Source organism: Sciurus vulgaris (genome assembly GCF_902686455.1).
Source record: "Sciurus vulgaris genome assembly, chromosome: 11".
NCBI lineage: Eukaryota > Metazoa > Chordata > Mammalia > Rodentia > Sciuridae > Sciurus > Sciurus vulgaris.
This window is the reverse complement of record NC_136472.1, coordinates 89,045,570-89,064,652: the sequence shown is the minus strand read 5'-3', so window position 1 is coordinate 89,064,652 and position 19,083 is coordinate 89,045,570. Positions and strand designations below refer to the sequence as shown.

The window sequence follows — 19,083 nt, the reverse complement described above, 5'->3', positions numbered from 1 at the left end:
AAAGTTGACCATGAAGTGAAGATGGTAAGAGACCATGAACAGAACTTTCAAGAATTATGTGATAATACGAAAAGACCAAATTTAAGAGTTATTGGAATAGATGAAGGAGATACAAACTAAAGGAATGCACAATCTTTTCAATGACATAATATCAGGTTTCCCAAACCTAAAGAATGAAATAGAAAATCAAATACAAGAGGCATATAGGATACCAAATATAGAAAATTATAGCAGACTCATACCAAGACACATTATAATCAGAATGACTAACACACAGAATGAGGATAAAATCTTAAAGGCTGTGAGAGAAAAAAATCAAATTGCATAGAGGGGGAAAACAATTCAGACCTCAACTGATTTCTCAACCCAGACCCTCAAAGCTAGAAGGTCTTGCAAAAATATATACAAAGCACTGAAAGAAAATGGATGCCAACCAAGAATTTCATATCCAGCAAAATTGTTTCAGGTTGGAAGATGAAATAAAAATCTTCCATGACAAACAAAAGTTAAAAGAATTCACAACTAAAAAGCCAGCACTATAGAACATTCTCAACAAAATAGTCCATGAAGATGAAGTGGAAAAAAAAAAAAAGTGAAAACCAGCAAAGGGAGAAACTACACTAAAGGAATAGTCAATCAAAGGAGAAACTAAGTCAAATTAAAAACCAGAAATGAACCAAAATGACCAGGAATAGAAATTATACCTCAATAATAACCTTGAATATTAACAGCCTAAACTCAATCAAAAGGCACAGACTGGCAGATTGGATTAAAAAACAAGACCCAACAATATGCTGTCTCCAAGAGACTCACCTCAGACAAAGATATTCACTGACTCAAGGTGAATGGATAGGGAAATTCATCACTCACATGGACTGTGTAAATGAGCAGGAGTTTCCATCCTCATATCAAATAAAGTGGACTTTAAACCAAAGTTAATCAGAAAGGACAAAGAAGGACCTTTCATACGCTTAAGGTAATTATTCATCAACAAGACATAATAATTGTAAATATTTAAGCCACATACAATGGAGAACAAACCCTTCTCAATTTTAAGAATCAAACAGATCACAACACAATAATACTCGGTGACTTTAACACACCTCTGGATAGATCTTTCAAACACAAACTTAATAAAGAAACTATACAACTTAATAAAGAAACTATACAACAAAATAATACAATCAATAAATTAGACTTAACAGACATTTACAGAATATTTCATATATCAACGAGTAAATATACTTTCTTCTCAGCAGCACATGAATCCTTCTCCAAAACAGACCATATATTATGCCACAAACTCTTAGTAAGTATAAAAAATGGAGATAATACCCTGCATTCTATCAGATCATAATGGAATAAAAGTAGAAATCAATGATAAAATTAAAAAATAGGTCTCTAACACCTGGAGACTAAATAATACACTATTGAATGAGGAATGGATAGCAGAAGAAATCAAGGATGAAATTAAAAAAAAAATACTTAGAGGTAAATGAGAATACCAATACAACATCTCTGGGACACTATGAAGGCAGTACTAAGAGGAAAGTTCTTTGCACTTAGCTCATTCATTAAAAGAATAAAAAGTAAAAAAAAAAAAAAAAAAAAAAAAATTGTCCTAACATTACATCTCAAAGCCCTAGAAAAAGAAGAACAAATCAACACCAGGGGAAGATAGGAAATAATTAAAATCAGAGCTGAAATCAAGGAAATTGAAACAAAAGAAACAATTGAAAAAATTGACAAAATAATGTTAACTCTTTGAAAAACTAAATAAAATTGATAGACCCCTAGCCATACTAATGAAAAGAAAAATAGAAAACTCAAATTACTAAAATACATGATGAAAAAGGAAATATTACAACAGACATGACTGAAATACAATAATTTGAAACCATTTTGAAAATTTATACTCCAATAAAATAAAAAATCTTGAGGACATCAACAAATTTCTAGAGACATATGACCTATCCAAACTGAATCAGGAGGTCATACACAATTTAAACAGATCAATTACAAGTAACACAATAGAAAACACCATTAAAAATCTACCAAGCAAAAAAAGCCCAGGACCAGACAGATTCTCAGTCAAGTTCTACAAGATCTTCAGAGAAGAATTAACACCAATACTCTTCAAATTTTTCCATCAAATAGAAAAGGAGGGAACCCTTCCAAACTCATTCTATGAGGCTAGTATCACCCTGACACCAAAACCAGACAAAGACACATCAAGGAAAGAAAACGTCAGACCCTGATGAAGGCAGATGCAAAATTTCTCATTAAAATTCTGGCAAATTGCATAAAAAAAGATATTAAAAAGATAGTGCATCATGATCAAGTAGGGTTCATCCTAGGGATGGTTGCAAGTTTGGTTCAACATACAAAAATCAATAAACATTATTCATTGCATCAACAGACTTAAAAATAAAAATCATATGATCATCTCAATAGATGCAGAAAAAGCATTTGACAAAGTACAGTATCCCTTCATGTTCAAAACACTAGAAAAACTAGGGACAGTAGGGACATACCTCAACATGGTAAGTTATATATGCTAAACCCAGAGCCAACATAATTCTAAATGGAAAAAAAAAAAATACAGTCCTGGAAACTATCCAGAGCAATTAGACAGGAGAAAGAAACGAAAGGGATAAGAATAGGAAAAGAAGAACTCAAACTATCACTGTTTGCCCATGATATGATTCTATATGTAGAAGATCCAAAAAATTCTACCAGAAAACTTCTAGAACTTATAAATGAATTCGACAAAGTTGCAGGATATAAAATCAACACCCGTAAATCAAATGCTTTTCTGTATATTAGTGGTGAATCCTCTCAAAGAGAAATTAGGAGAACTACCCTATTCACAATACCTCAAAAAAATATTTGGGAATTGATCTAACAAAAGAGGTGAAATGAAAACTATGGACCCCTAAAGAAAGAGATTGAAGAAAATCTTACAAGATGGAAAGACCTCCCATGCTTCTGCATAGGCAGAATTAATATTGTCAAAATGGCCATACTACCAAAAGCATTATACATATTTAAAGCAATTCCTATGCAAATCCCAATGACATCCTTCATAGAACTAGAAAAAGTGATCATGAAATTCATTGGAAAAATAAGAGACTGAGAGTAGCCAAAGTAATCCTTAGTAAGAAGTGTGAAGCGGGAGACATCACAACACCAGAACTTAAACTATACTACAGAGCTACAGTAACAAAAATGGCATAGTATTGGCACCAAAACAGAAAAGTAGATCAATGGTACAGAACAGAAGACACAGAGACAAACCTACATAAATATGGTTATCTCATAGGTGCCAAAAACATTCACTGGAGAAAAGATAGTCTATTCAACAAATGGTGCTGGAAGAATTGGAAAGCCACATGTAACAAAATGAAATTAAACCCCTATCTCTCACCCTGCATGAAACTCAACTGCAAGTCCATCAAAGACTTAGGCACTAGAATGCAGACTCTGCGTCTAATAGAAGAAAAAGTAGGCCCAAATCTTCACCATGTTGGCCTAGGATATGACTTCCTTTACAAGACTCCAAAAGCACAGAAAGTAAAATCAAGAACCAATAAATGGGATGGATTCAAACTCAAAAGCTTCTTTTCATCAAAGGAAACAGTCAATAACATAAAGAGAGAGCCTACAGAATGGGAGAGAATCTTTACCACATACATGTCAGATAGAGTATTAATCTCCAGGATATATAAAAACTAAAAAAACTCTACATCAAAGAAACAAATAACCCTATCAAAAAATGGGCTAAGGAACAGAAGAGACACTTCACAGAATAAGAAATATATTAACAAACAAACATATGAAAAAAATGTTCAACATCTTTAGCAATTAGAGAAATGAAAATCAAAACTACTCTAAGGTTTCATCTCACCCAATCAGAATGGCAATTATCAAGAATATGAGCAACAACGTATGTGGGAAAAAAGGTACTCATACACTGTTGGTAGAATGCAAATTGTTGCAATCATTAAGGAAAGTGATATGGAGATTCCTCAGAAAACTTGGCATGGAATCACCATTTGACCCAGCTATCCCACTCCTCAGTTTATACCCAAAGGACTTAAAATCAGCATACTACAGGAATGCAGCCACATCAATGTTTATAGCAGACCAACTCACAATAGCTAAACTATGGAACCAACCAGGTGCCCTTCAACAGATGAATGGATAAAGAAAACGTGGCATATATGAAGAATGAAATTATGGCATTTGCTGGCAAATGGATGGAGCTGGAGAATATCATGCTAAGCAATATAAGCCAACCCCCAAATACCAAAGGTTGAATGTTTTCTCTGATATGCGATGCTAATTCACAACAAGTTGCGGGGGCAGGGGGGTGGAGCACACTAGGGAACAATAGAGTTACTTCAGATTAGGTAGCTGGGAGTGAAGGGAGGAGAGGGGGCATTGGGGTAGGAAGAATAGTAGAATGAATCAGACATTATTACCTTATGTACATATATGACTGGTGGGATTCTACATCATATACAACCAGAAGAATGAGAAATTATACTCCATTTATGTATGATGTATCAAGGTGCATTCTACTGCCATATATACCTAATTAGAATAAAAAATAAATTTAAAAACATGTATTCCATAGCACTACATCCAATTCTTTCAAATTATTTGTCCTTCTATACCCAACCTACATAATTGCTGTAAGGATGGGCCTTTGTGATATTAAATCTGTATGACAAGATATAAAACCTAGTCAGTCAGAGAATCTCAGCACACATCTTGGACCTCTTTTAAGAAAATCACTGAAGTTACCACTTCCTCGGAAGGAAGCTTCAGCACTGGGTGAATGCTAAAGTTGTTTTGCCTTATGGATGTCTATGATCCCATGCAAAATCTAATTCAAAAAGGATTAATTAAAATTTCTGTTTTACTGTAAACATGTTCTTGAGTAACTCAGATCATTTCATAATGATTTAGTAGTGCACATAAATGAAATAATGTTCTCTGGGTCTAAATCCTCACTCACAACCAACTTACTATGACTCTTGGAGATATATTCTCTAATTCTGTTATTTTTCCTGCTTAATGGGAATATAATAAAGAAACTCCTCTTCAAAAGAGAAAAAGAGAATTAAAACATGTAAAACACATAAAATTAAATGAAAGTTTATGTTCAATAAACTAATTATAATTAATCTTAGAATTATTCAAAAAAGGGACATGTGCAAAGGAGATGAAGCTGTTTTAATCTGAAAGATTTGATGACTGATTACAAAGATACTAAAAAACACCTCTATGAGGGATAAGTGTAGATTGCCCTTCCTATTTAAGGGTAGTAGGATGTGACATAGGTTATAAAGGGATTCCACAAGTCCCTCATGGCAAATGTGCTATTCAGGTTCTCTCCAAAACTTCCCTTTTGTTGACATTTATTCATTGTTCCTGATAAGTCCTGACAGATAATATGTCCTCAATATCTTAGGGCTTTGTCTCCAAATGGACCTACACTCACCCTTTGTACCTATGGAGGAACTATTCAGTGGTCAGAGAAGGGAGAGAATAAGCCACACAGGGGTTGATCACAGAATAGACAGGAGGCAGATAGGGCAGTTAAGCTTAAATATATATAAGTTATAAGTTATAAATAGATAGTCTATTCTGTGATCAACCCCTGTGTGGCTCATTCCCTCCCTTCTCTGACCACTGAATATCTCCTCCATAGGTACATTTTCTCATTTGTTCTTGGCATTCCTATGTTCTGCACAATCCAGAATGGCACTTACCACTGAGAACAGGAAGCCACCCAGAGTTTAAAAATGTAGGAATGAACAGGACACAACCAACATATATCATATTTCAGATACAGTCTTCTGATATGAGCTGACCTCCAGAGAAATGTGCCTCATTCTGGAGCCATATATTTTCTGATTGTCATTAATGACAGGAAGACCTGATGTGAATCACTGCAGGTTACAAACTAACTTTGTGCAAATAGGGTTCAAAATTGGAGTTGATTTATTGGATGGGAGTGTAGCTTGTGGTAGAGAGATTGCCTAACACATGTGAGGCCCTGGGTTTGATCCCCAGCATTATCACAAAGAAGAGTTGATTCACAACTCTTATTGCAGTGTGTGTGTTCCACATACTAGAGTTCCTCTTAGTTTACATTATTTAAGGAGACATCATGATTTAATGAACAAAAAATATGACTCTAAAATTGCACATGGAAAATCCAAAGAGGTCCAGCAAAATGATAAAAGTATAGAGCATTCAAATATATGCCTATCTCTAACAATTACCATAATTAAGCATGAGCATGAGAAAATGTTTGTACCAAAGTCAGATTCCTCATGAGCATGCCTCAAGGTGATATTCCTAACAAAATTATGCTCTATTCTGACAATTGCTTTTTTAATCATAAACAGTATTAAATAACAAATCAGTCTTCAAACATATTTTTAAAATAAAATACATAAATATGAATTCATTCATAATCACTTGAGAAGGGCCAAGTCCACTTCCCCACACCACCTCCCATGCATGTGAGTATATTTCATCTGGTTGGAGTTAGTTTCAACTCTGTCTTGCGTGAACAGCACACAGGGGTCACAGCCTATAGTTTCTAGTTAGGAATTCTTTAAAATAATGTAATAACTTAGAGATACTTACAAACATCCTAGGGATATTATGATTATGATCTAGGGATATTATATTATGATCTTTTCCTAGCACTTAACATGATTTTATAGAAGCAGCTCTCTCTAGGTACATTTCACTAATGTACATAGTATATAATAAAAACATGTAAGTTCAACTAGTATCAACAAATTTGAGCACCACTACAAATGTTACTAGTAAATACATAAAACTCCTGGGAGCAGAAGTATGTGGGCACACTGAGGGGTGATCTACAGGTACAAGCATTGGGCACCAGATTGTTTTAGAATAAAAATGTGATGTCTATGAACTCAGAAAGAAACTTAAGAGGGTTAGTCAAGGAAGTTTCTAATAGAAATCAAAACTATTTAATAACAAATATGGTTGTCCTGTGAGGCTATATTATTTAGCTATAATTATGTATAACAAAATAGCCAACTCAAGACAATACAATAATAAATATTTTATTTCCACACTCATCCCAGCTGAGTTGGGATCTGAGCAGGTCAGTAGCTCTGCTACAGTGTGTAGGCTTAGCAGGCCTAGACTTCTTGCTGCAGATTCTACACATTCCCTTCCAGGCACTCAGGCTGAACAGAAGCACCTACCTGGGGAAGTTCTCATGATGATGGAAAAGGATAAGACATCTTTCATGCCTCTCCTCATGTCCTGAATATTGACATCCCATTGCCCAAAGGAAGTCACATGGTTATTTCAGAAGTAGATCCTACCAAACAGAGGCCAAAGCAAGGTATGTGATCAAGTTTAATATCCCCAAGTGAGAAAATACAATCCTCCCATGGAGATGAGAAAAGGAGTGAATATTTCCAACAATAACCTAATCTGCTACACAGAACAAAGTAAAATGTTTATTTGCAGTCTTAAACAGGTCAAAATTCTAATAAAAATTGATTTTCAATGTTCTTTTTCGACATCAACATTCTATGATTTTATAAATTCTATGACTATTTTGCATTGCTAGACTGACTAATAATGATAATAGAAAATTTAAAAATAGTGTGTAAGGCATTGTTTGGTAAAATAATTTGAGTTAAACAAAGCATTTTGGTTCAGGGCTATTTGCCAATGAAGATTCAAACACAGAAAACTTCAATTTAACAGAAACTGCAGTCCATTATACAAAAGTAAAGTAACCTCCTGTTCACACTCCATTCTTGATTTAATGTGGGAGACATGGGGCTCTTTATAAAAAATGATCTTGGGTTATATATATCACATACATATGAGCATAAACATAAGTATGTACTTATAAATTCCGTTCCAATTGCATTGGTGAAAATATTCTAAAGATGCACACCTAATCCAAGTCCTTCATTTTATAGGTTTGGACAGTTTCTGGAAAAATGGAAATCTGAGAAATAAAGGATTGTGATACAAACAAAAACGTGCCTAAGTCTTAAAACTGAGAATCACTATCATCAAAATGAACATTTAGAAATATTTTTTATGTTATACAGCACATAAATAAGCAATTGGTAGTTACATGTTAAATCAGTGGTAGAATCCTCAGAGTTGGGTGTGGTGGGGCAGATCCTAGAGATTTGGGAGGCTGAGGCAGGAGGATTCCAAATTCAAAGCCAGCCTCAGCAACTTAGCAAGGTCCTAACCAACTTAGCGACACCCTGTCTCAAAATACAAAACAAAAAGGACTGGGGATGTGGTTCAGTGGTAAAGCACTCCTGGATCCAATTCCACCCCCCACAAAATGTGATCCTCAGAAGTGAGGAAAATAAAGTGCATATAGATACATAAGAAAGCTAGCCATAAAGATAGATATTGGAGAACAGACACATTTGGAGTAAAACAAAGGAAAAAAATGAAACAGACTCCAGAAAAGCTGAGAGGAGGATTCACAATTGAGGTTATAGAAGAATTAGCATAGTATGTTTGCCAATTAATAGAAAGAGAGATGAGCTGAAGGGCTGTTGGCATTTGGACAAAAGCAAGGGTGAAAGCAGAGTTTCAAGTTGATAGTCACAGCATCAGAAATTCAGATACAGAGGTGAATGTGGGAGTTAAAGGTTGAAAGTGACCAAAACTGAGAAATGATTCTGGCATCATGGCTTCATTTCTAGGTGGAAAGAAAAGACACCTGGAAATCTTGGAGAACGCTGTGGCTCTAATTCAGCATGAGAGGGGAGATAAGGGGCTGCCTAAGATGAGAGCACCCCTAACAATGGAGAGATGGAAAGGGATGGGAAGCTCCTGCTTTCAGTGGGGTAGCTGGGAAGACTGGGAAATCAGGGCTTAGGGCTGATGGCACACACTGCAGTAGAAGTTCCTGCTATTGTTGTCTATTCAGGTTGCATTAAATATCCAGGAAGCATAACTAAAACGCAGAAGTAAACATCGTGTATGTGAGTAAATGGAATCTCGTTTAAGAAATATCTCCTCAAAATTCTCATTTACAAAGTCACTGTTCATAGAAATCTAAGAGTTTCCAACAGTTGCGAAATGCTTTTTATGTTACCACCTATAGAGCAAAATAAATACATAAGAGCCTGGAAAAGTGGAATATCCACAGTCATAAGAAAGATCAAGTATTCAATGTTCTATTTTCCTCTGGGTTCCAAAAATGGCTAGAAGAAGACTATTAAATGATTTTAAGATCAAAATATTACATTTCTCTCCTTAGATTGGTAAAGGAAACAGAAATACAATGAAACTATACAAAGTCTTTTAGTAAGTAATAAATCTTCAAGTGTTTATGCTCTTGGCCAAAGTAGAAGAAATCTCAACAATTGCTATATAATTGTTAAAGAATGTCTTATAGTTGGTATATCACATTTACAGAGAATGTGATTTGAAAATAAACCTGAAGTGGTAAAGTAAATTAATGTTTTTAAAATTCTAAGAAAAACCTGGGTCTCTAAATTTAACTCAAATCAAGTTTTTCTACTTATTTTCTTAGAAAATCCCCTTTCATCACTCATATGAAATCAAATTATTAGTTATTAGAAATCTAATAGCTCCAAGATATTAGAGATCTTTAATTGGAGACCAAAATCAAAAAGGCTTGAGGGTATACTTTACGGTATTACAGTAATAAAAGAATAGCTGTTTATTTTCCAAATGACAGAGGAATCTCCCCAATTAAGGTCAGTTGTGTCTCTGTAGTCATGTTCTAGATTATGCATACAAAGAAAACAATGCAGAAATTATATTTCAGGAAATCTCAAAATTCAAAAATGTCAGTGCCCAAGAAGGATAATCAGAGCACAAGCTGATTAAAATAATAGTGCTCCATGAATATTAAAACTTAATTTTTAATAAGAAAATTGAGGAATTCCATCATAATTTCATTAAATTTTTGGTAACACCAGCCATTTCATTATGGGCTATAAAAACCAATGTGTTGAGTTCTGCACTAAACTTGCAACCTGCTGATAACAGACCCCACATAAAGCCCAGAAGTGTTCTAATAAACAATCCTATCCTACAAATCAAGCAAGTTTACATGCTAACTTAGATCAGTTCAGACTAATGACTAAAGCAAATGAGGAAATGAAGGCATCATTTTGTACTCTCTGAAAAGTATCAGTGTCCAAGAGATTCAGTCCCGTGTGGACATCAACTTAACCCTCAGAAATCTATTCTGACTCAGAGCTTCATAGTCTTCTAATGCAGTCCTGCGGGCCTTTCTGTTCCTCCCTCGCCATCTTCTAGACCCCCTCACTTTCATTTCATTTTACTCAGAGGCTCCATAACAACTTCATTTGCTGGCTTCTAAATTATTTTGATAAAGTGTATGATATTATACAGTTATTACAACTAGGACTGCAGGAAACATTACCAGATCGATATCACCATCTCCCATTAAATGGCGATTCAGTGTGTCAGTAATTTCCTTTCATTGCACTTTAAATCCTAAAATACCCAAGATCTTTTTTTATTATGTCCTCTACAATCCCTGCAGGCTCAGAATGTTACAGACTCTGGAAGGGGAGGGCAATCAGAGAAAGGGAGGAGACGAAGGGGAAGGACTTAATAGCACTGCTACAAAAAGGTTGAAGAATTAATTTTATTTCTTCCCAAAGCTAGAATGATTTTAAACACAAAATATACACATTCTCTATAAACAGCTCTGGCATCATTATATATAATAGATGAAATTAATGCAGTGGGTTTACAATTTTGGAGCACATACAACTAACTGATACATCAGACTCATGATTTTAAAGATACTATTGTTCAGGATAGGATCAGATTTATTAAGCAAAATAGAGTATTTAAGGAAAAATAGGAGATAAGTAGTGGTGGGGAGGGTGGTCATTGGTTATGGCAAAGATTACAAGAAGTCATAAGAAAATCTGATTGTGGGGAACTCCGCCCTCTGAGACCATGAGGTGGGCTCCCCCTGCTTCACTGCTGACAGACACAACACTGGGCAGGGCTCAGGGCCAGATCTCCATCTGTCAGCTGGATGGCAGCTCTGCAGATGAACATTCTATTTGGCTCATCAGATCTTACTTTTGCAAAAAGTCTAGCACACTTCCTTGACAATTGTTTCTTTAATGATGTTTTCCAAGGTCTTAAACAACAACAGATAGGAGGGAGACCTGAGGATACCCTTCCTTAACATTTTGTTTATTTGGGAAACATTTTCTCTGGGCTGGCCCACCCCATGCCATGTGTCCTCTTCAAGTGGCCCCTCTCCCATGCCGCTTTCCCTCTTCATTCTCTTGCATTCTTCCTCTAACCTACATGTGAGTCCCCCCTTCTCCTCCATTTAAATATCCATTGCATTTTGCTGCTTTCTGTGTTATGGGCCAAATCACATTGTGCCTTTTAGGTTGGTTATTTTTGTATTTATTAGTTAGGAGCTTCCTGAGCACACAATTCATCTCATCCATCTTCCCAAACATCCCATCCAACCTCCCATCCTCACCACTACTCCTTAACTCATAAAATGCAGTACACTTATTAGGAACTCAGAAGTGGTTGAATTGTGTTATAGGAATGCAAGGTTTATGCCGGGACAGAGAATCCTTAACCAGAATGTTGGCAAAGCCACTCTGTGTTCCACACTGGATTTCTTCCCTGTTTTATTTCCAGCCAGATGAGACTCCCACAGGAGCAGGGTACAGTGAACATGTGACTCCCTCAATTTCCCTCCAATGCTTTACGGAGCTTTGTTGCTTCTTCCCATCATTATGTACAAATCTGATATGAGGACTTCAGAAAAATATAAAAAAGAGAACTCTTTAATGCATAAACCAGAGATTGTTCCTTCTGCAATTCAGAAAAACGAGATGGAGGACAAAGACTGCTTAGGAGAGCTGGTCTAAATTCTTTTACAGTCATATGAAAAAGAAGCAATCTCATAGCCAACAAGCCCTAATCCATGACAGAAGTGAAAGGAACCTAGTCTACTTCCAAAAGTTGTCACACACCAGTTTAAAAATGGGACAACAGTTTTGCAACATAAAATAAGTCCTATCCCAAAGTGAGAACTTAAAGAATAGCAGAAAAAGCCAAGTTACATTAAAAAGATTTATGGGATCTGGCAGCATAATTTCTTCAGATGAATGGGGCAGACCCAATTTACTCAGTCCAGCATATCAAAGGAAATCATTACTTCTTTCTTCAAAGGATAAATCAAAAGGGCTACAGAAACAAAGAGAAAAATGCTGAGTATTAAATGTCAGTCAGTCGACTAGTATGTACTGAATAGTTACTATGTGCTAAGCACCCTTCTGGGAACTGGTGGGGTAGAGCAGTAAAGCAGGCAGATAGATTCCCTATTCTCAAGGAACTTAAGTTCTTGTGGTGAGAGGCCAAGAGCAGAATGTAAACACGGATCATTTTAAGCACTAAAATGTTCTATGAAGAGAATGATACAGGATCATCCTAAGAAGGTGGCAGAGGAACTGTTTTAGCCAGGGTGATCAGGAATGGCTGCTGGGAGGAGCAAGTCCAGATACCAATGAGGACAGAATGGCAGAGTAAACCCCGGAGGAATGGGAAGCAGAAGAGCCACAGAAACAAAGGTGGTAAGGCAGGAATATTTGAGAGATTCAAGATGCCCATAAAGCTACTGTGGCACCACGAGTTCAGCAGAGGGAGATGAAATCAGGGTAGGAGGGAACTTTGAGGTTAGGCATAAAGTCTAAATGTTATACTGGTCTCCAATAGAAACCACTGGCAGGTTTTAAGCAAACTCTGAGAGAGCTGGTCAGATGAACACCCTGGCTCAGCATGGTGGAGGGACTATAGCAGGGCAGGCCTGGAGGTAGAGAATAAAGGCTGCTGCAAGAGTACTTGGGGAAGAGTCTGAACACCGTGGGAATGACAAAGATGGTGGGGAGTGTTCTGGTTCAGAATACATTTTGAAAGTAAAACAGATAGAATTTGCTAAGGGATTAGACATGGGAAATAAGGGAGAGAGGAATTAAGGATGACTTCTAGAATGTGGGCTTAAGGAAACAGCTGAATAGTGGTACTATTTACAAAGACTGGAAAGATTCAAGCAAAAGTGGATTTAGGGTCATGGTGGGAAAAAACGAATTTTCTTCCACCACATTTGTAGATGATGTCCCTTAGGTACCCGAGAGAGTTCAGTTACACATAAAAACTTAGGTGTATAGAAAGTTCTTAGAACCAATGGACTAGATGACCTCCCTAGAGGTGTCCTGGGATACTATAGATAAAGAGGAGGTCCTGAGTTCAAACTTGGAAACACCCTCAAAATTAAGAGGTTGGCAGGAAGATCAATAAAGGATATCAAATAGGATAGGACAGTGAGGTGGAGGAAAACCATGGTAAGGTGATTTAATTGAGGCCCAGGAGGCCAAGTGTTCCAAAAAAATGAAAGTGGTTATATTTACCAAATGATGCTCAGAGTTATCACCCCGTGGCAGCCTGGAATCTTACATTTCAAGTCCACAAGATGTCGCCAATCACCTGGAGAGGACAAGGGCCATAGCCAAGGTCAGAATCTCATTCCTCCTGTGGCTTCACTACCAGTTATTTCTGAAGTGTCCAAACCAACAACTTAACATATCTTAATAGAAGTGAGATTCAACACACAGGAAGAAAAAGAAATGTGGGGTGGCACCAAAGGATGTAGTATAGGACAATTTTCCAGGTCAGTGCTACAGGTAAGGTACCACATGGGAAGCGGGGTAAGGTGTGGGGGCTACACTGGTGTCAAAAGAGTAAGTTCTGGAGTTCGTATCTTGCAAATCACATCCTTCTATTTCTGAAATGGTGATACTTAATACTAAGTATTCTGTATATACAAATGAATTGAGAAGAAAATAGATAAATGTTTTATTGCCCAAGAGAACCTGGCACTCTGAACATGCACAATATTATTATTATTTCTTTTCCCATCACTTCATATAGTTTCCACTTAACAACTTCAAGCTAAGGTTCTCCCAACAAGTAACTTTAAGATCAACTGAATTTAAAAAAATGTTCTGTTTGCTCAAATTGTGTGACCCAGGTTCATTTTTTCATGGGATGTCAATAAAATCAAGAAAATAAATATAAATCAATAGGATGATTTTCACTCTCATCTTTTTGTGAAAAGAACCAGAGAGCATCTTACCTGCATAGTTGCTTGCACATCTGAACACAGACCTACATGATTTGAATTCAGAGCACTCCTGAGTGGTTGGGGGGGGCGGGCTAAATGGCCAAGCCAAAGAGTTTCTAGCTCATTAAGACCACACATCTCTCAGCTCCCGCGGCCTTTCTGGAATCTGTCAACATTATGAGTCATATCATAACTATAAGGAAATGTTTTTAACTTAACTTTTGACCTTCAGTCTAATGAATCCTCTAATTCTACCAGTTCAAACTGTTGAATAATTCAACAAACAGTGTTCTGACCCAAGGCAATTTAAGATATGGTGATATTTTTACTCTGAGATGAAGGGGGGGGGGGAGCTGATTCTGCATTCCATTCCAGCTCATCATGCTAAAAACACCTGAATACATCTATGTTTTAAGTTTTTCCTATGCCAGGTAAAAAGCTGAAATGAAAAAAAATTTTTTTTTGAATCATAGGCTAGCTTTACTATAACCAAAATCTCCCATGTAAATGAATCCTCTTCCTCCTCCCTCCTTAAAAGGAAGAAAAATTATTAAGTGAAACATTGCTTACTCAGGGGTATATTTTGTGCATGTTTCTAAATGCCAATCAGAAGTTTTCTGAAGCCAAGGGTAACTTATATTTTAGCCTGTTCTCCATGAATGCCTGCGGATATGTGTAAAACATTAATCAGGGTAACCACAAATGCATACTTATCATTTGAATGGAAAAGAAATAAATACAGAAGAGCGACCAGAGATTAAAATTAAGTTAGTGATGTGTCTGAAAGTTCAGTTAGCTTTTATACAAAGAGTCAAGCATTAAAAAGAAAGGGGGTATATTTTTGAAATTATAGCCTCAAGGAAAATTATTTTTACTTTTTAAAAAGTTAAGAATAGGGATTCTGTATTAATCTCCTTTACAATAGGCACAAATGTTCAAATGTTTCTAAGCTAAGTAGAATACTGTATGGAAACATCACCACTTGGGAAAACAAAGGCACTGGGTCCTAGTCCATTCTCTTTGTCACCAACTAGTTCAATGACCTTAAGTCGGGGCAGTGGAAAGGACACAGGCATCAACCTTGATCTAAATTTAAATCCATCTCTGCCTCTTACTGTGCTTCCCTGGGTGAGTTCCTTAGCCTCTCTGAGCAGCAGGTTTCCTCATAAGTGAAATGAGAATAATTAAGTTATGTGTCAAGGCTAAGATTAAAAGAGATAATGTAATGACAGTGATTAGCACAAACTTGGGACCGGTGTTTGTTTTCCTTCCCTTTTTGTCCCTGAAGGGATAAATTGTTCTTGTTTACTTTTTAAAGGACGAACTTAGAGCTAAATTCCTTTTATGTTTTAAAAGACAATAATGATAACGATGTACACTGAAGTTCAAAGAACCTAACTTTTCAATAACCTAATTGCTTGCATGAGGAAATGAACGAGGAGCCAACCTCTGGGTTCCAACAGGCATGTGTTCATACATGTCATCCCGCATGGGACACAGCTTATGTAGTCCCAAGATGGTTTTTCACAGACTTGGACTTCTCAAGGATTTTGGGGTGTTAGTCTAAAAAAGAAGTCTCTGTAAATAAATAATGTTAATCAATGGCTACTGATGAGAACTGTCAGAATTAAAGATTCCTTTTTATTTGCCTTTAATATACTTCTAGGAAAAACCATATTTCAGCAACTTGATCAGAGGCTAAAACACACACACAGGAGATAAGAGGTCTACTTGGTAGATCTGCTTCTTTGGGATCACTAACTATCACCACTGCTGCTCGTTCCTTCCTAAAAGCAATTGTTCCCAAGCTGCCATTCTTGGTTCAAGGACCTCAACCAAAATCTGTGCCCTGTCCAGGCTGCTGCTTCCTCACCCCTTGTCCCAAGTGGAAACATACCTATCACTCTCTTCTTATTCTTAAAGTTAACTAATTAGAACTAATTAACTAATTAGATTCCTGGCAGGGGATTTCCACATAAATTTAGAAATTCTTTAAGACAAGAAAGAATGTGCTCACAATGTCAGTCTTACATTATTTTAATCTTTTAGAAATGCAGGCACATACAGATCAATAAGAATTCATTCCCATTTTTTTTTCTTTCCTGAATAACAATATGGTCAACTCCCAAATATCAAACTGATAACCTTACCAGTGAAATATTCAATGAATGTGCTGGTACTAAAGTTGACGGGATGGGAATTTAGGGAGCTGTAGCCCCATGACAAGGCAAGGTGCTGTCAGAACAGCAGCCTTCCATGCCTTTGAACACTAGGCAGGAACAATGGCTAAGTCCAGAGTTCTTCAGAAGATTTATATCAGCACAGGGCAGCACACAGACACATGCTAATGGGCCATTTGCTCATGGAATGTAACTCCACGGATGATATGCCAGAGTTAACTGAGAATTATGGAGCATGAATCACAGAGAATAAATGTCCTCAGGTGGAATCAGCAAAAGGCCCCCAGTAAACACACCCCACATTTCAGCTGGCATTTCTATAAAATTTCTGGCAAATGATCACCACCCCTACAACTAGAAGATATGTTCTTTCAGCAAAACAAAACTACAGATGAAGTGAGTCTCTGAAAACAATTGCTGCCATCCTGAGCAGATAGCTTTCAACCAGAGAGCAGGCATAAGGCCTTTTCAAGCCATAAGCACTCCAGACTGGGAAGGCTGAGGCTGTTAGAGCAGAAAGGGACACACATTTCTCCAAGGCAAAATGTTGCACTAAATTTCCTAATATAAAATATACCCACTAGAGTTAATAAAGGAATGAAAGCACCCTCGATTACACTTAATTTTCCGACACAGACAGTGATAAAAGCTGAAAAGTACCTATCAGCCGAGGCCACACAGCTCAATATGCCTCCCTAATGACATTTTATCAAGGAGGATTTGTACGTGTCAAACATGGAATAAATAGCATTTTGGTCCTGAAGACACTTCTTTAGCTCCTGCCCATACTAAAAAGAAAATATAGTTTCAAGGGTATTTGGACATTATTTTTCATAGTGGGGCCAGGTTCTCCAACCAGAGAATGAAATAAACAGCTCGAATTGCTCAGAGAGCTACCTCCACAAATGCTGAAAAGAAGTGTAGCTTATTTATTACCCCTTTCTCTTAATGAAAAACTAGTGGGCATTCCTTTAAAAGAGGCATTTAGAATGGAGATAAATCTTCTAAGTTAAAGACTTAGAGGAAAATATTACAAATTGTATCTTATGCTTAATAACAAAAAGTAGTTATTGAAGTCATAATTTCAGCTGGGACAAGTGCTAAAGTTTAGCTCAAATAACAGGGAGAGATGGAGGAAAAAGGAAGGGAGAATGGAGGGGAGGGGAAAAGAAGACTGGGATCTCCTGCCGTTTCCCCATTGCTATGGTCTGAAGATTTGTGTCCCCCACATTCATCGGTTGAAATATAAACTCCAAAGGCCTTTATGAAAAAGATCCTATGAGTTCACAGTCAGAAGGTGCCATCTATGACCCAGAAAATGGGTTCTTACCAGATACCAAATCTGCCATGTGTTAGTCTTGGATTTCTCAGACTCCAGAACTATGAAAAATAAATTAATATATTTCTGATGTTCACAGCCTACTTTGTTTATGACATGCATTACAGGGGCTCTAATGACCTGGCACATCCAACCTTAGAGTCTTCCCCAACACCAAAGTCTTCTCAGAGACTGTGAATACCATATTGTGATTTCTTGTTCACACATCTGTCTTCCCCATGAGACTGGGACTCTACAAAGATAGAAAAAGAAGTCTGCTCCATTCACATTTTTGCCTGGCACTCATTTGATATTTGAGGGTGAAGGAAGGTCACAGGGTTTGGCAATCACTTGATGTTTGAGGGTGGAGGAGGGGTTAAAAAAAAAACAGAGAAGGGAGTACAGTGAAGTACAGTGAAACAATGAGGGGGAGTTCTGGTGTTTCTTTTTAACTCCTCAACATTTATTGTTGTTAACATAGCTAAGCCTAAGGCAATAATAATTTTTTTGTCTTTCAAACAAATATAGAATTCCAGTCCCCTGATTCTTCAGTGGTCCTCTTAACTCACACAGTGAGGCACAAACAACACCTCAGCATAAAAATCTCCAGGGAGCCATGGTGACGACTAGACTCTTAGCCTAAAAATTATTTTGTTTTTTCTTCTTCCTTTTTTTGTTTTTTTCTTCTGACTGCCAGGAATAGTCACAGAATTACATCCTTACATTCTAAAGGAGTAACTGACTTGGAATCCTCTTTGCCAACGAGACACAGATTTCAAATCCAAGTTGAAATAAATAAATGTGTCAATCTTTCAATGGTAACACTAAAGAAGAAAGATATCTAATCTCTCACCATGACTGTCCTCAAGGAAAGGTGCCAGCATCATCTAGTGACAACTAAATTCCAGGACCTCCACAAGGAGCTGGGTGTGAGACAATCAATGGAATAACACCAAAGATACAAGGCTAGTGTCTCCTCCATGTCCTTTTCTTTGTAGCATAAACTTAGAAAAGATAAATATGAAATGCAAATTTGAGCAATATTTGAACTGTGTGTGTTTATACTCCAAAAAGGAGAAAATGAAACTATTTCCATGGTAATAGCAACCTCGATTCACCCACAGTAAGTGTATGGTATGGGAAAGTGGTCATTCTGAATTACTGGTTCACCCCTTCTAAATGCATATTTTATAGGCAAAGGGACAGAGATGCTTTAATGTCCTTAAAACAACCCAAGACTGGTTTCTACTGTTTAACCACTTCAATACACATTTCATTTGCACTATATAAAACTATTCATGTTCTGTTCTTCATATGTGGGAACCAAGGCCATGAAATAAGTCCTACTCCTCTGAGAAGTGTACAACAAG

General features: G+C 36.8%; 1 protein-coding gene across 7 annotated transcripts in view; it reads right to left on the bottom strand.

The window, feature by feature from the left end:
* Positions 1-19,083, bottom strand: part of FAT3 (FAT atypical cadherin 3) — a 621,727-nt gene that overhangs the window by 563,571 nt on the left and 39,073 nt on the right. The window contains exon 2 of one of the 7 annotated variants that reach the window (XM_079105516.1): positions 13,503-13,578. The exons of the other annotated variants lie outside the window; for them this stretch is intronic. The gene's annotated coding sequence lies outside the window, so the exon portion shown is untranslated. The remainder of the gene's footprint in view (positions 1-13,502; positions 13,579-19,083) is intronic. 7 annotated transcript variants of the gene reach the window in all.